General features: G+C 39.6%; 1 protein-coding gene across 2 annotated transcripts in view; it reads right to left on the reverse strand.

Annotated features, from left to right (window-relative positions):
- The window catches only part of LOC306991856 (zinc finger SWIM domain-containing protein 6), a 100,465-nt gene that overhangs the window by 50,734 nt on the left and 26,498 nt on the right, over positions 1-23,233 (reverse strand). The window contains exon 1 of one of the 2 annotated variants that reach the window (XM_079600082.1): positions 7,529-7,709. The exons of the other annotated variant lie outside the window; for it this stretch is intronic. The gene's annotated coding sequence lies outside the window, so the exon portion shown is untranslated. Of the gene's footprint in view, positions 1-7,528; positions 7,710-23,233 lie in introns of those variants that run through there. 2 annotated transcript variants of the gene reach the window in all.

Consider the following 23,233-nt stretch of genomic DNA (forward strand, 5'->3'; position numbering starts at 1 on the left):
TTTGTGTAACACTAATGTAACACGGTGACAGGTGTGTGTTTGTGTAACACTAATGTAATGCGGTGACAGGTGTGTGTTTGTGTAACACTAATGTAATGCGGTGACAGGTGTGTGTTTGTGTAACACTAATGTAATACGGTGACAGGTGTGTGTTTGTGTAACACTAATGTAATGCGGTCACAGGTGTGTGTTTGTGTAACACTAATGTAATGCGGTGACAGGTGTGTGTTTGTGTAACACTAATGTGATGTGGTGACAGGTGTATGTTTGTGTAACACTAATGTAACACGGTGACAGGTGTGTGTGTGTGTAACACTAATGTAATGCGGTGACAGGTGTGTGTTTGTGTAACACTAATGTAACACGGTGACAGGTGTGTGTTTGTGTAACACTAATGTGATGTGGTGACAGATGTGTGTGTGTGTGTGTAACACTAATGTAATGCGGTGACAGGTGTGTGTTTGTGTAACACTAATGTGATGCGGTGACAGGTGTGTGTTTGTGTAACACTAATGTGATGCGGTGACAGGTGTATGTTTGTGTAACACTAATGTAATGCGGTGACAGGTGTGTGTTTGTGTAACACTAATGTAATGCGGTCACAGGAGTGTGTTTGTGTAACTGATGTAATGCGGTCACAGGAGTGTGTTTGTGTAACACTGATGTAATGCGGTCACAGGAGTGTGTTTGTGTAACACTAATGTAATGCGGTCACAGGTGTGTGTTTGTGTAACACTAATGTAATGCGGTCACAGGAGTGTGTTTGTGTAACACTAATGTAATGCGGTCACAGGTGTGTGTTTGTGTAACACTAATGTAATGAACTCACAGGTGTGTGTTTGTGTAACACTAATGTAATGAACTCACAGGTGTGTGTTTGTGTAACACTAATGTAATGCGGTCACAGGTGTGTGTTTGTGTAACACTAATGTAATGTGGTCACAGGTGTGTGTTTGTGTAACACTAATGTAATGCACTCACAGGTGTGTGTTTGTGTAACACTAATGTAATGCGGTCACAGGTGTGTGTTTGTGTAACACTAATGTAATGCGGTCACAGGTGTGTGTTTGTGTAACACTAATGTAATGCGGTGACAGGTGTGTGTTTGTGTAACACTAATGTAACACGGTGACAGGTGTGTGTTTGTGTAACACTAATGTGATGTGGTGACAGATGTGTGTGTGTGTGTGTAACACTAATGTAATGCGGTGACAGGTGTGTGTTTGTGTAACACTAATGTGATGCGGTGACAGGTGTGTGTTTGTGTAACACTAATGTGATGCGGTGACAGGTGTATGTTTGTGTAACACTAATGTAATGCGGTCACAGGAGTGTGTTTGTGTAACTGATGTAATGCGGTCACAGGAGTGTGTTTGTGTAACACTGATGTAATGCGGTCACAGGAGTGTGTTTGTGTAACACTAATGTAATGCGGTCACAGGTGTGTGTTTGTGTAACACTAATGTAATGCGGTCACAGGAGTGTGTTTGTGTAACACTAATGTAATGCGGTCACAGGTGTGTGTTTGTGTAACACTAATGTAATGAACTCACAGGTGTGTGTTTGTGTAACACTAATGTAATGAACTCACAGGTGTGTGTTTGTGTAACACTAATGTAATGCGGTCACAGGTGTGTGTTTGTGTAACACTAATGTAATGTGGTCACAGGTGTGTGTTTGTGTAACACTAATGTAATGCACTCACAGGTGTGTGTTTGTGTAACACTAATGTAATGCGGTCACAGGTGTGTGTTTGTGTAACACTAATGTAATGCGGTCACAGGTGTGTGTTTGTGTAACACTAATGTAATGCAGTCACAGGTGTGTGTTTGTGTAACACTAATGTAATGCGGTCACAGGAGTGTGTTTGTGTAACACTAATGTAATGCGGTCACAGGTGTGTGTTTGTGTAACACTAATGTAATGCACTCACAGGTGTGTGTTTGTGTAACACTAATGTAATGCAGTCACAGGTGTGTGTTTGTGTAACACTAATGTAATGCGGTCACAGGAGTGTGTTTGTGTAACACTAATGTAATGCGGTCACAGGAGTGTGTTTGTGTAACACTAATGTAATGCGGTCACAGGTGTGTGTTTGTGTAACACTAATGTAATGTGGTCACAGGTGTGTGTTTGTGTAACACTAATGTAATGCGGTCACAGGTGTGTGTTTGTGTAACACTAATGTAATGTGGTCACAGGTGTGTGTTTGTGTAACACTAATGTAATGTGGTCACAGGTGTGTGTTTGTGTAACACTAATGTAATGCGGTCACAGGTGTGTGTTTGTGTAACATTAATGTAATGCGGTGACAGGTGTGTGTTTGTGTAACACTAATGTAATGCAGTCACAGGTGTGTGTTTGTGTAACACTAATGTAATGCGGTCACAGGTGTGTGTTTGTGTAACACTAATGTAATGCGGTCACAGGTGTGTGTTTGTGTAACACTAATGTAATGTGGTCACAGGTGTGTGTTTGTGTAACACTAATGTAATGTGGTCACAGGTGTGTGTTTGTGTAACACTAATGTAATGCGGTCACAGGTGTGTGTTTGTGTAACACTAATGTAATGCGGTCACAGGTGTGTGTTTGTGTAACACTAATGTAATGTGGTCACAGGTGTGTGTTTGTGTAACACTAATGTAATGCGGTCACAGGTGTGTGTTTGTGTAACATTAATGTAATGCGGTCACAGGTGTGTGTTTGTGTAACACTAATGTAATGCAGTCACAGGTGTGTGTTTGTGTAACACTAATGTAATGCGGTCACAGGAGTGTGTTTGTGTAACACTAATGTAATGCGGTCACAGGAGTGTGTTTGTGTAACACTAATGTAATGCGGTCACAGGTGTGTGTTTGTGTAACACTAATGTAATGTGGTCACAGGTGTGTGTTTGTGTAACACTAATGTAATGCGGTCACAGGTGTGTGTTTGTGTAACACTAATGTAATGCGGTCACAGGTGTGTGTTTGTGTAACACTAATGTAATGTGGTCACAGGTGTGTGTTTGTGTAACACTAATGTAATGTGGTCACAGGTGTGTGTTTGTGTAACACTAATGTAATGCGGTCACAGGTGTGTGTTTGTGTAACATTAATGTAATGCGGTGACAGGTGTGTGTTTGTGTAACACTAATGTAATGCAGTCACAGGTGTGTGTTTGTGTAACACTAATGTAATGCGGTCACAGGTGTGTGTTTGTGTAACACTAATGTAATGCGGTCACAGGTGTGTGTTTGTGTAACACTAATGTAATGTGGTCACAGGTGTGTGTTTGTGTAACACTAATGTAATGTGGTCACAGGTGTGTGTTTGTGTAACACTAATGTAATGCGGTCACAGGTGTGTGTTTGTGTAACACTAATGTAATGCGGTCACAGGTGTGTGTTTGTGTAACACTAATGTAATGTGGTCACAGGTGTGTGTTTGTGTAACACTAATGTAATGCGGTCACAGGTGTGTGTTTGTGTAACATTAATGTAATGCGGTCACAGGTGTGTGTTTGTGTAACATTAATGTAATGCGGTCACAGGAGTGTGTTTGTGTAACACTAATGTAATGCGGTCACAGGTGTGTGTTTGTGTAACACTAATGTAATGTGGTCACAGGTGTGTGTTTGTGTAACACTAATGTAATGCGGTCACAGGTGTGTGTTTGTGTAACACTAATGAAATGCGGTCACAAGTGTGTGTTTGTGTAACACTAATGTAATGCGGTCACAGGTGTGTGTTTGTGTAACACTAATGTAATGCGGTCACAGGTGTGTGTTTGTGTAACACTAATGTAATGTGGTCACAGGTGTGTGTTTGTGTAACACTAAGGTAATGCGGTCACAGGTGTGTGTTTGTGTAACACTAATGTAATGTGGTCACAGGTGTGTGTTTGTGTAACACTAATGTAATGCGGTCACAGGTGTGTGTTTGTGTAACACTAATGTAATGCACTCACAGGTGTGTGTTTGTGTAACACTAATGTAATGAACTCACAGGTGTGTGTTTGTGTAACACTAATGTAATGCGGTCACAGGTGTGTGTTTGTGTAACACTAATGTAATGTGGTCACAGGTGTGTGTTTGTGTAACACTAATGTAATGCACTCACAGGTGTGTGTTTGTGTAACACTAATGTAATGCGGTCACAGGTGTGTGTTTGTGTAACACTAATGTAATGCGGTCACAGGTGTGTGTTTGTGTAACACTAATGTAATGCGGTCACAGGTGTGTGTTTGTGTAACACTAATGTAATGCACTCACAGGTGTGTGTTTGTGTAACACTAATGTAATGAACTCACAGGTGTGTGTTTGTGTAACACTAATGTAATGCGGTCACAGGTGTGTGTTTGTGTAACACTAATGTAATGTGGTCACAGGTGTGTGTTTGTGTAACACTAATGTAATGCACTCACAGGTGTGTGTTTGTGTAACACTAATGTAATGCGGTCACAGGTGTGTGTTTGTGTAACACTAATGTAATGCGGTCACAGGTGTGTGTTTGTGTAACACTAATGTAATGCAGTCACAGGTGTGTGTTTGTGTAACACTAATGTAATGCGGTCACAGGAGTGTGTTTGTGTAACACTAATGTAATGCGGTCACAGGTGTGTGTTTGTGTAACACTAATGTAATGCACTCACAGGTGTGTGTTTGTGTAACACTAATGTAATGCAGTCACAGGTGTGTGTTTGTGTAACACTAATGTAATGCGGTCACAGGAGTGTGTTTGTGTAACACTAATGTAATGCGGTCACAGGAGTGTGTTTGTGTAACACTAATGTAATGCGGTCACAGGTGTGTGTTTGTGTAACACTAATGTAATGTGGTCACAGGTGTGTGTTTGTGTAACACTAATGTAATGCGGTCACAGGTGTGTGTTTGTGTAACACTAATGTAATGCGGTCACAGGTGTGTGTTTGTGTAACACTAATGTAATGCAGTCACAGGTGTGTGTTTGTGTAACACTAATGTAATGCGGTCACAGGAGTGTGTTTGTGTAACACTAATGTAATGCGGTCACAGGAGTGTGTTTGTGTAACACTAATGTAATGCGGTCACAGGTGTGTGTTTGTGTAACACTAATGTAATGCGGTCACAGGTGTGTGTTTGTGTAACACTAATGTAATGCGGTCACAGGTGTGTGTTTGTGTAACACTAATGTAATGCGGTCACAGGTGTGTGTTTGTGTAACACTAATGTAATGTGGTCACAGGTGTGTGTTTGTGTAACACTAATGTAATGTGGTCACAGGTGTGTGTTTGTGTAACACTAATGTAATGCGGTCACAGGTGTGTGTTTGTGTAACACTAATGTAATGCACTCACAGGTGTGTGTTTGTGTAACACTAATGTAATGCAGTCACAGGTGTGTGTTTGTGTAACACTAATGTAATGCGGTCACAGGTGTGTGTTTGTGTAACACTAATGTAATGCGGTCACAGGTGTGTGTTTGTGTAACACTAATGTAATGCGGTCACAGGAGTGTGTTTGTGTAACATTAATGTAATGCGGTCACAGGAGTGTGTTTGTGTAACACTAATGTGATGCGGTGACAGGTGTGTGTTTGTGTAACACTAATGTAATGCACTCACAGGTGTGTGTTTGTGTAACACTAATGTAATGCACTCACAGGTGTGTGTTTGTGTAACACTAATGAAATGCGGTCACAGGTGTGTGTTTGTGTAACACTAATGAAATGCGGTCACAAGTGTGTGTTTGTGTAACACTAATGTAATGCGGTCACAGGTGTGTGTTTGTGTAACACTAATGAAATGAACTCACAGGTGTGTGTTTGTGTAACACTAATGTAATGAACTCACAGGTGTGTGTTTGTGTAACACTAATGTAATGCGGTCACAGGTGTGTGTTTGTGTAACACTAATGTAATGTGGTCACAGGTGTGTGTTTGTGTAACACTAATGTAATGCACTCACAGGTGTGTGTTTGTGTAACACTAATGTAATGCGGTCACAGGTGTGTGTTTGTGTAACACTAATGTAATGCGGTCACAGGTGTGTGTTTGTGTAACACTAATGAAATGCGGTCACAAGTGTGTGTTTGTGTAACACTAATGTAATGCGGTCACAGGTGTGTGTTTGTGTAACACTAATGTAATGCACTCACAGGTGTGTGTTTGTGTAACACTAATGAAATGCGGTCACAGGTGTGTGTTTGTGTAACACTAATGAAATGCGGTCACAAGTGTGTGTTTGTGTAACACTAATGAAATGGGGTCACAGGTGTGTGTTTGTGTAACACTAATGAAATGGGGTCACAGGTGTGTGTTTGTGTAACACTAATGTAATGCGGTCACAGGTGTGTGTTTGTGTAACACTAATGTAATGCACTCACAGGTGTGTGTTTGTGTAACACTAATGTAATGAACTCACAGGTGTGTGTTTGTGTAACACTAATGTAATGCGGTCACAGGTGTGTGTTTGTGTAACACTAATGTAATGCGGTCACAGGTGTGTGTAATGTGATCACAGGTGTGTGTGTAACACTAATGTAATGCGGTCACAGGTGTGTGTTTGTGTAACACTAATGTAATGCGGTCACAGGTGTGTGTGTGTGTGTTTAACACTAATGTAATGCGCTCACAGGTGTGTGTTTGTGTAACACTAATGTGATGCGCTCACAGGTGTGTGTTTGTTGAGTAATTTAAAACGGCTTTGAACGCGGCTCAACCAATCAGAATCCAGGACTGGAACTATCCGTTTTATAATGTGATGTTTTCCCCTTCTAACCATACATTAGTGTAGAGTTCAAGGGATATAATACACCCAAAAAAAGTAAAATTGCCATCATTAATTTCACCCTCATGTCATTCCAAACTTATGACATGACTGACTTTTCATATTAACAGACAACACACCAGGTGACGTTCAGAAGCAAACACAAAGCATCATGAGCGTTCATGAAACTGACGCCACAGAGTTGAGGAGATTGATAACTCCTTGTTTTCTGGCCGACAGCGAGGCTAGTCACTCTCACACACCCTGACAGAGTAAATGAAGAAGAATGGCGGCCGGGGCTTTCTTCCGCCCGTGAGAAGCACAGCAGTGTGTGTGCAGACAGACCCGTGCTTCCAGAGATCGACAAGTCTGAGTGCTTCGCAAATCTCCTCCGTAAATCCTCTCCAGTCGAACGCCGGAGCGCTACGTCCCATACCGGCCTTCAAACAGACGTGCCTCTAACCTTTCCACCCTGAGAACGACCTTTTCAAGCATTTCCGTCTCGAAATGTCCAATTAGCGCTGACCTACACATCCAGAAAGGCTGAGAGATGCAGTACAGCTAAACAAGGAGAAGGAACAAGCTTACATCGAAAACAGCAACACGATACAGACGTGTTTGTCTCACGCTGCTCGTTCTCACAGGCATACCCACAATGCATTGCTCAACTTTGCTCGTGCAAACAAACAAGTGGTTTCCATTATGCTGGAAGACATCGGAGCCAGGGAATGTTTGCTTTGGGAAGATGGCAGCGATTCGAAACGCACGGTGTTTAATGATGCAAACCGTGTTTTTGGTGTTTACCTTTGTAGGCCAGTATCAGGCCATCATCTTATTCCCGCCACCCGGGCAAGAAGGAGCGAGTGTAATGTGTTTTCAGCCCACTGCCTGCAGTCAGATGAACAGTGAGACGCCACCTGGTTAGAAGGAGCCACGGTCATAACAAGGAAAAACTGTATAGCGTCAAACCTTTTTTAAAGACTAGAGAAAACAGGAAAAATGGTTGCGCTCGGCTTTTCCCTCGAACCAGCATGATTGGAAAACATGTGCATGCATTTAAAAATAAAATGAATGTAAAAAAGCTTCCCATTTTGTTGTTGACGCCCTAGACACAAAGTATTTTGGCACAAATTCATCTGTAAAAACTAGCCAAATTATGTCAACGTACCGATTATGTGACATGAAAAACGTGACCGGGTTAAAGATGTTAAATGTTTTTTTGAGGGGTCCTATTATGCTTTTTTTTTACATCTTTCTTTAGTGTGTAATGTTGCAGTTTCTGAGAGTTTCTGTCAGAGTTCGGCTCCATTGCAGTCTTGAGTTTCCTTATGGGAACGAACACGTCACGATCAGGGCTCGACATTAACTTGTTTGGCTCAGCCAGGCACTGTGGCTAATGGTTTTCCTAACTAGCCACTCAGCAATTTTGACTGATACCATGGGGAATAACTGCCCAAATAGATATTTTTAATGTTATCTCATAATTTGACAGCAGGAATATTAGGCTACTGTCACTTTAAGATCTGACGCTCGGATCCAACACATGCGTTTTCTTTCTCATCTGTTTATCAACACCAACAATATTCATCTAGAGCAAAAGGAGAGAGAGAGAGAGAGTTTTAAAAGTTGTGCCCTTTTAAAAGACTACAATTGATAAATGTATATTTTATATATAAAATTAAACCTGCCAAAGTGGCTAGTAGGAGTGATTGCGTTACACGGGTGTTAATGTGAAGCCCGGATCACAATATTCCTCATTTAAATAATTAATACGCAGAATTAATAGGCCTGGTTGAGTTAGTTAGTAGTGTGTTAAACTGGCGGTTATGGTAAGGGGCGGGGCATTTCACAAACACACTCGAAGCGCACGACCAATCACAACACACTGCTCCAGCCGACCAATCAGAGCACAGTGTGTTTTTCAGAAGGAGGGGCTTCATAGAGACAGGAAGTAAACAGAGCGTTACTGACAGACTGGGAAGAGAGGAGCCGCAACAATGGAGAATATGAGGAGAATAATAAACATTCAAGCAGAAAAACCTGTTCTAGTCGAGACCAAAAACATCAAGATGTAGAAAAAAGGCATAATACGTTCCCTTTAAGACTAGAGAGGGAAGAAAAAAAATGTCTGTGCTGTTTTTCATTAACCCAGCATACTAAGAAAACGTGCATTTCTCATGTGCAAGTTATTAAACGCTGACATTTCAACCCCTCCGCGCCCTTAAGGCGGGTCACCCGAGAGTTCCCAAAGAGGCCAGTGTGTCTCGAAAGAAGCCAATTTTAGCCCGAGCCCAACACTGCGACGTTGTCCCAGAAACCACGCTAACCGTACTGAAACCCTCGCTCCATTTCTACACAAACCAGTTTGTTTTCTTCTTCAGACCACCCAAACACACGGAAGCGGATCAAAAGCATTTCTAACGCAGCAGTTAACGTCTGCTAAAACAGCGGATGGAGCGATCACCACCGCGTCCCCTCAGCGCTCGCCACTTCAAGAACACAACTGAGATGTCAAATAACAGCAGCCAAATATAGTCGTCGCAATCCCAAACCGAGAGCGAGGAGTGGAGACCTTGAGCGGGTCGAGGAGGAGCTGCTTCCCTGCTTACTAATTAAATAATTGATCTCATGATACGTTTGGAAAACATTAATGCATATAATCGCAGCCTTATATAACACTGCACGACACGTACATTCAAGTTCTGTACAATATATTTATGAATACTTCAGCAAATTCAATTCCATAGCCAAATACTTGTGTAATTGAGTTTGGAAATTCCCAGTCAATTCAATATAACGTCCTCAGGGGTGAGTTAGGCTGAATAAACATGTTAGATTGTTATTGACGTCACAAATGTATGTATTTTCTTCATGTGGATTGAAGCACATTGAACCATAAATAGATGCAAATGAACAATTTTTTTTTAAATCTAATCTAATCAAACATTAAAGAGGTCCTATATTATGCTTTTGTCCATGTTCATCTTTGTTTAGTGTGTAATGTTGCTTGAAAAAGTTGTTCTATATCAGTGTCAGTGTTTCTGAACTCCTGAAACGCCTCCATTGTAGTCTTGAGTTTCTTCCGGGAACGAACACGTCACAATATTCCTCATTATAATAATTAATACGCAGAATAAAGGGGCGGGGCCTGGTTGAGTTAGTTAGTAGTGTGTTAAACTGGCGGTTATGGTAAGGGGCGGGACATTTCCCAAACACACTCGAAGCTCTCGACCAATCACAACACACTGATCCAGCCGACCAATCAGAGCACAGTGTGCTTTTCAGAAGGAGGGGCTTCATAGAGACAGGAAGTAAACAGAGCGTTACTGACAGACTGGGAAGAGAGGAGAATAACAATGGAGAATATGAGGAAAATGTGTTTTTTGAACATTCAAGCACAAAGCATGAAAGCCTTTTGTAGTGTGTGTGTATATATATATATTTATCCTTCCACTGTGTGCACTTTAACAGAGCGCGCTCAAAAAGAGACCTCATCCACAGCAACAAGCTCTTATATTAGGAGTTCCTTAGTAAAACTTGTTTTGTGAATAGGTTTTAAGCTGTAGGAACTCTAAGAAGGACTCCTAGTGGTGAGATAAAACTCTCTGTGAACACGCCCCTGATAGGTAGGAGTGTGTAAGTCTGGGTGTGTGTGTGTGGTCCCGTCAGTAAACAGCGTGCCACAGGTCTTGTCCTCGCGGCTCCTGAGGCCTGGAAAAGCACAGCTGCAGCCCAGTGGTGTTTTCACAACAATCAGCCTTTACCGTGCCGTCCACCAACCGGCTCTCACACACACTCTGTTTGCTCAGCGGATCGCTTTCCCAAAACACACGAGAGAGGAGGAGGGGGGGGGAACTCCAGGAACGGCCCGCCAAACCCCTCCTACACACACAGATACGCAAGCTGGAAAAGAAAAACAGACGTACACCTGTGTCCTAGGCCTCCTCGCTGTGGGTGGGACACACTCGGGCCTTGATTCATGTCACAGGATGAAACGGAAAACCAGGTTCTTGGAGACACACGCGGCGAGGGAACGGGACCGGACTACACGCAGAGCGCTGAAGCTGTTCAAATATCCACACGGTACAGCACAACACCAGCCTCAAGCTTCAGAAACACCTGCACGAGCAGCTCAACACACACATTTCACGGTCCATTCAACGAGTACTAACTATTAACCTTCCCTCAACACTTAATACTCATCAGCATCGCTGACCGGAACGCACTGACACGATTGGAGGAGAACTGAATGACATCACCGTTTTCTCCAGAGCTGCTTTATAGATTGAATAATGACTTTGTAAAGTTATCAAACGCGTTCAGTTCAGTTTACAATAACTGATTATTATTGTCTTTTAGAGCTGATTTACAGCAGAATTGAACTCTGTTTGCATCATTGAATCATTATTTTCATGTTTATCATTGTAAAGCTGCTTTAAAACAGTCTGTATTGTATAAAGCGCTATAAAGATAAATGTGACTTTTAATAGGCAATAGTTACTTCAGTTAATGGTACTCTGTTAAAAAGGTGGTAATTTGGTATTAGCTAACATAAAAATCATCACAAAATATAATTCTGAAGATTTCATACATATTTAGGGATGTGTTGTTTTAAAAACAACTTTTACAAAATAATAACAAACTACATTAATAATAAAAACCAACAACAATAATAAATATACATTACAATGACTATAATAATAAATATAGTTTCAAATGATTATAATGAATAATTTGTGTTTTATTATTTAATATTATATTTTGTTATTTTTAATAACAACATAACCCAAAATATGTATGAAGTCTTAGGAATTTTATTGTGTGATGAATTTTATTAGTGTTTACTAATAATAAATGACCACATATAGATAAATATAAATAAATAAAAATATTATAACAAACAAACAAATTAATAATTACATATATATTGTGTTTAAATGAGATTGAGTCCTTAAATTATATTTAAAGCTGCAGTCCGGCACTTTTTTGGGTTTAAAAATATCAAAAAAGACATTTAAAAAAAAAAAACGTAACCAGCCAGTGTTCAAAACGATCTGCTTGCCTTACCTCGATTCAAAACGGTAAGCTTGTAATAATGATTTTAATTCCAGTGGTACTGGTGGATTTCCACGGGAATTTCGAGCATGTCTTTGCGTCATTACGTCACTTCTGTACACAGAGAGAAGGAGTCCCCGGCTAGCGTGTGTGGATGATGGAGGTGGAGATTTAGCTTAGCACTTGGTATGGCGGATCCCGAAAGTTTAAAGCGACAATCACCAGTGACAACTGGAGATTCACCAGTTGTAAAACACAAAGACTTCGGACTTCAGAGTGGCTACAGAAAAAATATATTTTTCACGTTTTGACGTGATATAAGCAATCGTTAGATTTAATCAGCATGATATAGCTACTGCAATGCTTACCCCCACCCCCCGAATTTGGTCAGAACAAACGTGAATGTTACTTACTTGTTCAGATTACATTTACCGATGAAAATTCTAATGTTGACACTTTCAAAAAGTATACTCTGAGATTGCTGATGACAGTACAGTATCCACAGCGACGCGGCAGCCTCAATACATTGTGTTCATCCGCGCTGTTTCATGCCGATTTACTACCCACGCACAGTTAATAATTCCGCGAATAACTGCAATTGCAGATTTCTAACAGAGATGGCGACAAAGAGGAAAAACGACGGACTGCAGCTTTAAGAAAGCTATTATTATTATTATTATTATTGAAAAATAAATAAGAATTTATTTTAATTCTGGTAAATTGGCACACTTTTTGCAATTGCGATGACTGGGAAAAATATCCCAATGTTCCTGAACTAACATTAATAACAGGGATGTACCTAAACATTGTTATATTGCAATATAAGAATGAGACAATATGTATAGTTTAACTAAACGATATGATTTGCGATAGAGTTAGTTTTATAATCCATATTTCATTTCAAAACTATAAGAGCTCAGCAGCTCATTAGCATTTAAAGATATATATATATATAACCCAATATTTTCCCTTCCACTCAAACATGGATATTTACAGAATTCTGGGGACACCTGAGACTCATATTACATCTTGTTAAAAGGAGCATGATAGGTTCCCTTTAAAAAGCTCAAACCAAAAGATGACAACTGAAAGCAAACGCAGGATAAATCACCCTGTGGAGAAGAATCTCAGTAAAGCAGGCATGGAGAAAACAAGATAAGCAAAGCTAAAAAGTTTGAGCCTGAACACTGGAGGTAAAAGCTCCTAAATATAACGTTCCTGCCCTTTATCATGAGTGCTGGTCCACTTCATCACTGCGGGGAACAACAGTGCTGACATTCAGGCCTGCCGGGGAAGTGGAAAACCACGACTCGAGACTAACCATGCTAACCATTAGCGTTAGCCATCAGCCACTTAAAGAAAAAGAGCGGTAGTTTGAGATAAGATAAACATAGTGGTCTACTTCGCTGCAGAATCAACCAATGCTTGCTGGTCTCCCAGATGTGACGGCTGGTTTTAGGCACTTTTCAGCCGGTAGGGCAGATAAATAATTGAGTGACAACAGAAATAATTAGGTATGCACCATATATCGGCATCGGCCGATATATGTTCACTTTTAATGTTATCGTTATCCGCCCGATATCTTAAAGCCGATAAATAATGTATTATTTCCTTCAGCTGAGACTCTTCAGATGTGCATTGTTCAACATGATGGTTTTAAATTGCTTGAAATATGATTGGAATCAATTTAAAAAAGGAAAATACAGTAAAGTACATTTGTGCATCATATTGAGAACATCATAATTGTTTGATTGGGACTATTGTTTTTGTAATCAGGCACTCAAAAACTATATAAAAATTTGGATTTAGATTTATCGGCCAATATATCGGTTATCGGCTTTCAAATATAAAGAATTATCGGTATCGGTGAAAATTTTCATATCTGTGCATCTCTAGAAATAATGCATTTTTATAAGATAGAACCATTTATAATTTTTCTGTTACTTTTCAGTTCAGAACAAAAAAAACTACACAAATTGACATTTCATCATTGGCTGGCCAGTTTGTCGCAATGCATTCTGGGCTCGCCTTATTTATGAATCATGCAGTGCTAATTTTCCTTTCGTACAGACTTCATGTTGGTCTAGGTTGCCTGAAAATCCACTAGGTTTTGGTAGAGCAGATTTCCAGAGACTAATATAAACAGGGTGGAAATGTGGCTGTCTAAAGCACCGCGCGAGGTTTGCCGTGGCCTGCTGGGTAAAGGCTATGAGTTATATCCCGCTGGATTGTGCCAGGCCACGACCATCCGCCTCTCCTCATCCCAGGAGCCGCTCTGGACCCCTCCCTGCCCATCAGGGGGAAATGGCATTTAAAAATAGGACGAAGCCACGTTAACATAGGATGAACCACGTTTACTCCCCTTCGCCACATAATATCAGAGATAGCTGGATGTGGGAACACGATGTGCTTCAGGAGAGCATTTCTGCTCAACATGCAAGCGTTCAATGATGTTTTTTGTGCTAAACTCACGAAATACAACGACAAAGTAGTCATTTAATAAAGCTGTGCAAAAGAAAGAAATAACAGTAACACTTTACAATAAGGTTCATTAGTTAACATGAACTAAGAATGACCAATATTTCTACAGTATTTATTCATCTTAATGTTAATTTCAACATTTACTAATACATTATTGACATCAAAGATTGTATCTGTTATCATTAGTTAATGCACTGTGAACTAACATGATCAACAATGAACAGCTGGATTTTTATTAACTAACATTAACAAAGATTAATAAATACTGTAACAAATGTATTGCTCATTGTTAGTTAATACATTAACTAATGTACCTTATTGTAAAGTGTTACCAAAATAACAATAATGAACAACTTTTTGTGGCTTATTGATTAAAAAAATCTTCCAACTAGTAATATAGTCAATCAAATATTTAGAGGCAGAATTATCAGTTTTATAAAACATGGCAACAAAAGCTTTGTTAGTAAGTTTATCTAAAAACATACAAGGACTATTGTGTGTTAAAGTGTGCTCTACAGGGCTATAATGATAGGATGCAACTACAAATTAAAGTCTTAAGTTTACTAGTTTCAAAACTAATTTTAGGCTTCAAGAAACAAGTGGTTATTAGTGGAAAACAGCAGTAAAGATGTGCACACTTCAGCAAGCTTTTCACTTCCCCTTAGAGACGCCTGCTCGGTTAGTATGCCTGGAATTTACACCCAGACTAACCGACTGGAAAACCTGACTAATAATGCGCACAAGAGGAAAGGAGACACGCAACAGAGGCCCGGCGAAGAGAGGGGTTGAGAAACATGCAGTGGATGTGAGAGGCCAGTGGGTGGAGCCTGTAAGCCCCTCCCACCTGCCCAGACAAACCCCCACCCACCTGCCATGACAAGCCCCGCCCCCGTTGTGCTCGAGTCAGCTGATACAGCAGGAACAGGGGATGTGCTACACACACACACACACACACACACACACACACACACAGCTAGTCATCTGTAACCTCTCATTCTGAGAGCCGCTCCTCCTCCACTGCCGGTGGACTCACACATCCGCACCGAACGTCCACACGCTAGCGTCTCATTCGCAATAATTGATTATTCAAATCATTATAGGAGCATATATCAAAATAAATCAAATACAATTTGAATAAATTCAACAAAAAAAGTAAAATAAAAATATATATAATATATAAAATTAATTACGCACATTTACTTGGCCATCTAAACCTTAGACTTCTGATGTACAGCTAAGCCCAAACCTTTATTATTATATAAATATATAAAAATGTTTGTAGAGCAGTAAGTTTATCTAAAGAAGAAAAAAAAAAGTTATTTAAAATGTATCATAAAAATGTGTTTATTATTAAGTAACTCATATAATGGTGTAAATTTACACCTACACACATACATATATACATATTCAATATTTAGGCAAATGCAATACATTAAATAATATATCCATGATGATTTTGACAACAATATAAAACTTTATATATATATATATATATTTCAATTCCATTAATATATACATATATTTTCAGTGCATTTAATGAAAAATTTACATTATTCAATTGTCAGAATATGTAGTCACTGCATGTTAACTTTGTGCTAGTCTTCGTTTATATGAAAACTATATAAAACTGAATTTTAGGAACAGAAAAGAGTTCATGAAACAGGACATGTGCTCAAAAGCTGATCTAACTTCTGGGGATGAACGCATCCTGAAAGTACAGCCAAGTAAACCCACACACACACACACACACACACACACACACACACACACACACACACACACACACACACACACACACACACAAACGTGCCACAGACACTCCCCTGTGTGGCCCAACCCCGAACCGTGCCTGGCCCTGAGCTGAACTGCTCGACTCCTGCTGACGTCACGCCCCACACACACACACACACACACACACACACACACACACACACACACACACACACGAGAGCACGAGAGAGAGAGCGAGAGAGAGAGAGAGCAAGAGAGAGAGAGAGAGAGAGAGAATTCCTAAACAGTAGACAAACCCACTGGTGGGAAGCTTAGAAAGCCCTCAGCTGTGGCAAAGAGAAAAAAAGCGAAGGCTTGGCCGCGCGCCAGACCTCTGAGCTCAGCATTTTGTAATGCACTTCCTTTTCGCTTAACAGCTTGCATAATAGCCACAGCCGCCAACCTTTAACTCTTTGCATCCTGGTCACTGTTCTGTGTGGACGGTTGAAATGAGCTCGTGACGCGTTTGCTACGCCACAAACACTAAACAAACACCAGGCAAATGCAAAACCTTCCCAGAATTCAAGAACGCATGTCTCTTGGAAGCGCCGACTGATATGAAAATATCCTATAGTCCGGCGACAGTGAACTCGTCAAGGGGACGTAATGGCGTTTGACACGAGCTCAGACAGAAATGTTGCCGGACAAGAAACTTCAGAGATGGCAAACTCGAGCGCGTATGCAGACAGACCTCAAGTCTAATCCAGTTACTTTTGTGCACAAGCAAGAATTTCAATTCAGCCGTCTCATAAATGTTTATTTCATTGGTAAGTTGATACACCGTCAGCCACCCGAGTCTATAATATCCCCCAGTCCCGGGGGAGAGACAGCGTGAGCGCGTCTAAAAAAAGGAGAGCAAATAGCATGTTTGAAAAGGTGAAACTTCACTGCATCGCGCACAAATAAGATTTAAATGTCACCCCTGAGGAGGAAGGTCCCCTTGCCTGCAAATTACACCTGGCAGCCTTGTGTCCCTGAACGTGGACGGGTTAGAAGAGTGTGTGTGTGTGTGTGTGTGTCCGTCCTTCAATCTGAGATGCTGCTAGAAAACATGCATGTAGTGAGTATTAGATCTGCCAAACTAAACTAGCATACTAGACTAATACAGATTATCCGGGTACTTTTGAGATTTAAATTGATAAACATTGAAACGATTAATCGCGATACAAAATAAAAGTTTGTGTTTACATAATATAGGCTTGTGTGTGTGTACGTGTATAATTATTTTGGGTTACACTATTTTAAGGCATCATTGTTACAGTGTAATTATACATTTAAGTGCTGAGTAATATTTAGCAACTACATGTACTTACTAAAGGGTTAGGGTACGATTAGGGTTTGGTTGAGGGTTAATTGCATGTAATTATGCATAATTTACTGTTATTACTATGGTAAGTAGGCTACATGTAAAATATGTAACAAGGACACTGTAAAATAAAGTGTTACCTTATTTTGTAAATATAAATTCGCACACATGCACGTATATATATTTAAGAAATATTTGCATGTATATATTTATATATCATTTCTATTGTATATATTTTACACAAAAAAAAAATCTTAATATACACATGCATGTGTGTGTATGTATATAAACAATAACTATACACAGTACACGCACATATTTAAGAAATATTTGCATATATATAAATTTTTTATAAATAAAAAATCTTAAATGTATACATGTATGTGTGTGTATTTATATATACAAAATGATTATACACAGTACACGCATATATTAATGTAAACTTTTATTTTTGGTTGCTATTAATCGCGATTAATCGTTAATTCGTTAAAACATCGAGTCTTGCTCAGATATCAACACTATTGGCAGCTGAAAGACCCAGCGATTTTTGGCGTTGTTTATTTGGCTGTTGTTGAAGTGGCTCCATCTTTCAATGGCTCTAGCAAAACAAAATGGCAGCACCACTTCACCGAGCCAAACCCGTCCATGAGAGGAAGCTGTAAACCAGCCAAAGCACTGTAAGAAGTTTCCTCCTCATTCAGATCTGTGGTGGTGGCCGACACACACACTCGAGAGACGGTTGACATGACCGTCTGGAGGGGGTCGATCTCAACTTGCTGTGACCAGACCCGTCTTTAACTGCAGGCCCAGGAGACAATAGCATTCCCCACCTCTTTCTCCAGCACCCCACCCCTCCTACAAGACCTCCGGCTTCCCTCTCAGCCCCGCATTGTGTGTGTGTGAATGTGCGGGGTTAGGTGTGCAGTGTAAGGTAGCTGTAAGCCCTGTTTACAATAGAGAACCCAATCTCTCCTTTAGACACACCAGCTCGCCCCTGGAGGGGTCGGACCGAGGAGAGGGCGGGGTTTGGTTCGGTACGTAATTGTCAAGAAGAGTGAGGGGCTCTTCAAACTAAAGCTTCGACAACAATAAGCTTCCACAGCCCTTTAACCGCACTCAGAAAGCACAAAAGAAACCGCCAGCCCAAAACCCCGAAGACCTCAGAGCAGACGACAACAATGAGAAGTAGACGACCATGTGATGATGCTAAATGGGGGAGGAACTGGGATACATGCAAGCAAGCCATCCACAAATTAGGTCAATGAGGATTTCCCCCAAACTAGGTCAATTGAAACCCACTGCTAACTGCTAGCGGAGCCTCAAGACGAGTCAAGATGAGGGTGGATGGGTGACACACACCTCCTGTGTGACACGAATCTGAGGCGTTAAAGTCCTCCGCGGGGGAAATCCAGCTTTTAAATGTTGTTTATATGTCTATGTGGTGTTTTTAATATGCAACAGCAATGCTGAGTATTTTCTGCTTAAAACTGCAGTGAACCAAATACAGTCTCAAAAACACGGTTTGAAATCGCTGGTGTTTCTGACGTCATAAACTACCTTGTAACCAATCAGATCAACGTGTGATCGTCAACCAGTGGATCTCTGAATGAGTGAGTGAGTGGAGGCGGGGCTCATTTGCATATTCATAGAACCGTGCATACTAAATGAGGCAAGGGTGTCGAGTTACATTTCAACTATTTTAAGGCATGACAAAATCGTTTTTCAAGATTTCTTTTTTTAAATATGTAATTTAGGTGATCAAAGATGATTTGGGATACAATTATTGACTCCAGGGGGACTTTATTGAATCAATATACTCAACCAAGATCAGCAAATGTGATTTTCTTTTTGTCTTTAGTTCTTTGATTATTAGATTAGATCAGGATTATTATTAGGCTGCTGTTACTAACAGTTTATGCACAGATCCAATGTACTGTTACACAACATGCGTTTTCTCTGAACCATTTACGTTCCCAAACTGACTGTATTTATCTGAATACTCAGCAAGACGGGCATTTTGTCATATTTTTGTATGTATTTGGCGTTTAAGCGCAATAAGCCACGAAAAACAACTAAATTTGGCACTCGTGAGCTGTTTGAGAGGCGGCTTTATGTGCGCGCCACTTATATAGATCAGCGGTACGTGTGCTTTTGGTGTGAGCGCGAAACCTGCGGGAATGTCAAATTATGCGCAATACAAGCACTATTAACCGAAGCTAATGAGACGAGAGTGAGAGGAGGCGGGTGTGTGTGTCAGAGAGAAGAGAGACGGCGAGAATGTGCAGCTGGTGTCGATGTATCAATACTGCAAAAACAGAGAATTGGAACCGTTTCAGATATTGCAGTATCGGTCGATATCGAACTATCATTATTTTTGACAACAGTCAGTGTCACTTTCAATTGACCGTTCGCAAAGACCCACCCCTCTTAGTTACTGTCGCTATGTCCGACAAGCTACGCCGCTCTCACACACACACACGTTCTCACGCAGTGAAAAATACATCGCGGAGCAGAGAGGAGACTGACAACACACTGACAGACAAGCTTACTTTGTTTAATATGTTTAAAGGTGCCCTAGAATGTGTTGAAATAATATTTTAATTTTGTCCCTGATATCTACATAGAGGGTATGTGGCTTAAAAAGTCATTTAAAATGTCCAGAAAAGGTTTTACAGGTCAATTTCCAACCCTATAAATTGGCCCTAGAATGAAATGGTCTGTTTTTACCTTATTTGGAAGGGTCATGAATAGTAATGAGGAGTTCTGCTCTGATTGGCTCTTTCACTGCGGGCTCATTACAAGAGCTCAGAGAGTCACAGCAAACAGGTCCGACGTGCAAATGGAGAGACTCGGTGTACAACCGTATATGTTTGAGCCGGTTTCAGACGATGATGCAGAGTTTGAGGAACAAGCGGTTGTTTGTAGAATGCAAATGGACGTTTCGGAGTGGTAAGTTTATTTATTATTTTCAGTACGAACTTAACAGTCACGCGTGTGTGTGTGTATGTGCGTGCGTGTGTGTGTGTGCTTCACCTGCGCAGCGCAGTTCTGTGTAGCACCGTATCTCTGAAAGGGCTTGGCTTATGCAAATTTTGGAGGCGTACATATTAATGATCCCATCGGTTACGTCACAGTAGGTGTTATGTGGAGATTCGCCCGTTTTTCAGGGGTGTTTTTCAAAAACGAGATTTAAACAAGAAGGAGAAAACAATGGTGTTTGAAACTCACTTTATGTCATGTCCATGTACTAAACTATTGTTATTTAACTATGGCAAGTTAAATTCAATTTCACATTCTAGGGCACCTTTAATATCAAAAGTCTCACCTTTCAAATTTGGTCTTTTTTTAAAGAAATTTAAACAATAAATAGCGTTTTGTGGCTCTTTAATGTTTCTGACAGATCGCTCAGTTAAAGCCGCTCGTGAACCGATCATCTCTTCCTTCTAGTTCATTTATAGCATCAAATAAACATGAATGAACATCAGAAGGAATGTTGTTTTAACCGCGGAGAGACGTCAGTACACTCCGCTTCTCAAGTTCAAATCCTCCAGTGTTAATCTACTAACTCTCCTGACTGCTTTGTCCGACAAAATGGCGATGGCGAAGCATGATTGGTCAGATCACCTGTCAATCAAGCTCCCTGCGGTCAATTAGAATTACAACATCAATTTCTTCTATGTTTCTTCAATTTCTCCTGTGTGTTCATGTTTACATTTACATTTACATTTACATTTATTCATTTAGCTGACGCTTTTATCCAAAGCGACTTACAATTGCTATATATGTCAGAGGTCGCACGCCTCTGGAGCAACTAGGGGTTAAGTGTCTTGCTCAGGGACACATTGGTGTCTCACAGTGGATTCGAACCCGGGTCTCTCACACCAAAGGCATGTGTCTTATCCATTGCGCTATCACCACCCCATTTTTACTCTCATTATCATTTTACTCACTCGCATGTGAAATGATTAAAAGTTTGTGTTTACATATATATATATATATATATATATATATATATATATATATATATATATATATATATATATATATATATATATATATATATATATATATATATATATATATATATATATATATATATATATATATATATATATATATATACACACACACACATATGTATATATTTAAGAAAAATGTGTTATTTATATATAATATTTTTATATATAAATAAATAAATAAAAATTCTTAAATACATGCATGTGTGTGTATTTATATACTGTATAAAAAATAATTATACACCGTACACACACATGTAAACAAACGGTTATTTTTGATGTGATTAAGGTAAAGGAGTAAAATAGGGCTGTGAAACGATTAAAGAAGGCGGAGCTTCATTACGCATTACGTAATCGCCACAGACCAATAGCAGTTCGAAGGCTTTTACGGAATGTTCGCACGCGGTTTTAGAATTCCTGAAACTCCAAACAAACTTCATTTTAGGCTGATTTTGTTCTAAATAGTCACACCAGCTCGATCTAAGATTCCCCTTGAAGCCGAAACCTTTAGTTGGCAACAAACTGATCAGAAGTGCGCAGAACTCATCTCTGACATTGAGGATAATTGCGAGCATCATCATGGCACTGCCAAGACTCGTTTTTTGAGGAAACTGGAGGGCTCCTCTACAAACATTAGCTTTAAAATAAAAGCAATGGCCATGGGAATTACTGTTTTTTGGCGTTCTGCATCAGAAGACGCACAGAAGAGGACGCACTCTTTAAGTTTGAGCTGACAGGATGAGCGATCTGAATGGAGATTACCACGCTCACTGCAACTCAATAATCACAACCTGGGTGGAGAACGTGATATACCACACCAGAAATGAACGATTCTTCCGAATCTCGTCAAAAAAACAGAAGAATCTGCTGACAACATCTCCATTCCTGGTTGTAAAGTCAGGGTAACTGGGGGGCGTAACTGCTTCAACAAGCGTGCTGCGGACCACAACTGTGCCAACTTCCAATGACTCATTACCAATCACCCAAACATTCATAACCAAGACGAGGTTCTTACCGAAACTAACTGCTGCTGGACACTTTATTACTGGAAATCAAGCAATGTGACTGAACCGACTCAGAACCAGAGAGAAAATCTCAGTTTTAGAAATGAAATTTGACTGTTTTTGCTTTATTCTCCGCTTTAGTGAAAGCAACACTTAGGCCTAATAGGAGGGAAAGTTCATGCACTCAGTTCTCTGAATAATAGATCTGTGGTTGTTACACTACTGGCTTTCATGAGCAAAATGGATGGCAGCGAGTTATTAGAGGTTTTCTCTAAGGCAAGTATCGAGGTTACTATTGCTTATACTCAAGGTAGTAAACTTTTCTGTGCGTCTCGTTCTGCATGGTTTGAATTATGGACATAATTGACAAACAACATGTCAAATCATGCAGCTTGTGGAGAAGAGTGAGGCGATTACTCGTCTCTTTTTTTACCTGGTGTGAAATAAAATGACTATAAAATAAAAAAAAGATATATATACATCGGTATAATTTGTTTTATTAAAAAAGTATATATTTTATAATAAATAAATATATAAATATTTATATATTTATTTATTTATTATTGTTATTTTTTATTATAAAATTCTATATATATATATATATATATATATATATATATATATATATATATATATATATAAATAATTGTATAATTAAAAAATAATAAATAAATATTTATTTATTATTTTTTAATTATACAATTATATTATATATATATATATATATATATATATATATATATATTATTGTTATAAAATTATATATATATATATATATACACACACACACACACACAGACACACACAAATACATGTAATAAAATTTAATTAAAAATATATATAGGCTATATACATTTTAATTTAAAAGATAAAATGG

This window comes from Phoxinus phoxinus, assembly GCF_949152265.1.
Source record: "Phoxinus phoxinus genome assembly, chromosome: 23".
NCBI classification, from domain to species: Eukaryota; Metazoa; Chordata; class Actinopteri; order Cypriniformes; family Leuciscidae; genus Phoxinus; species Phoxinus phoxinus.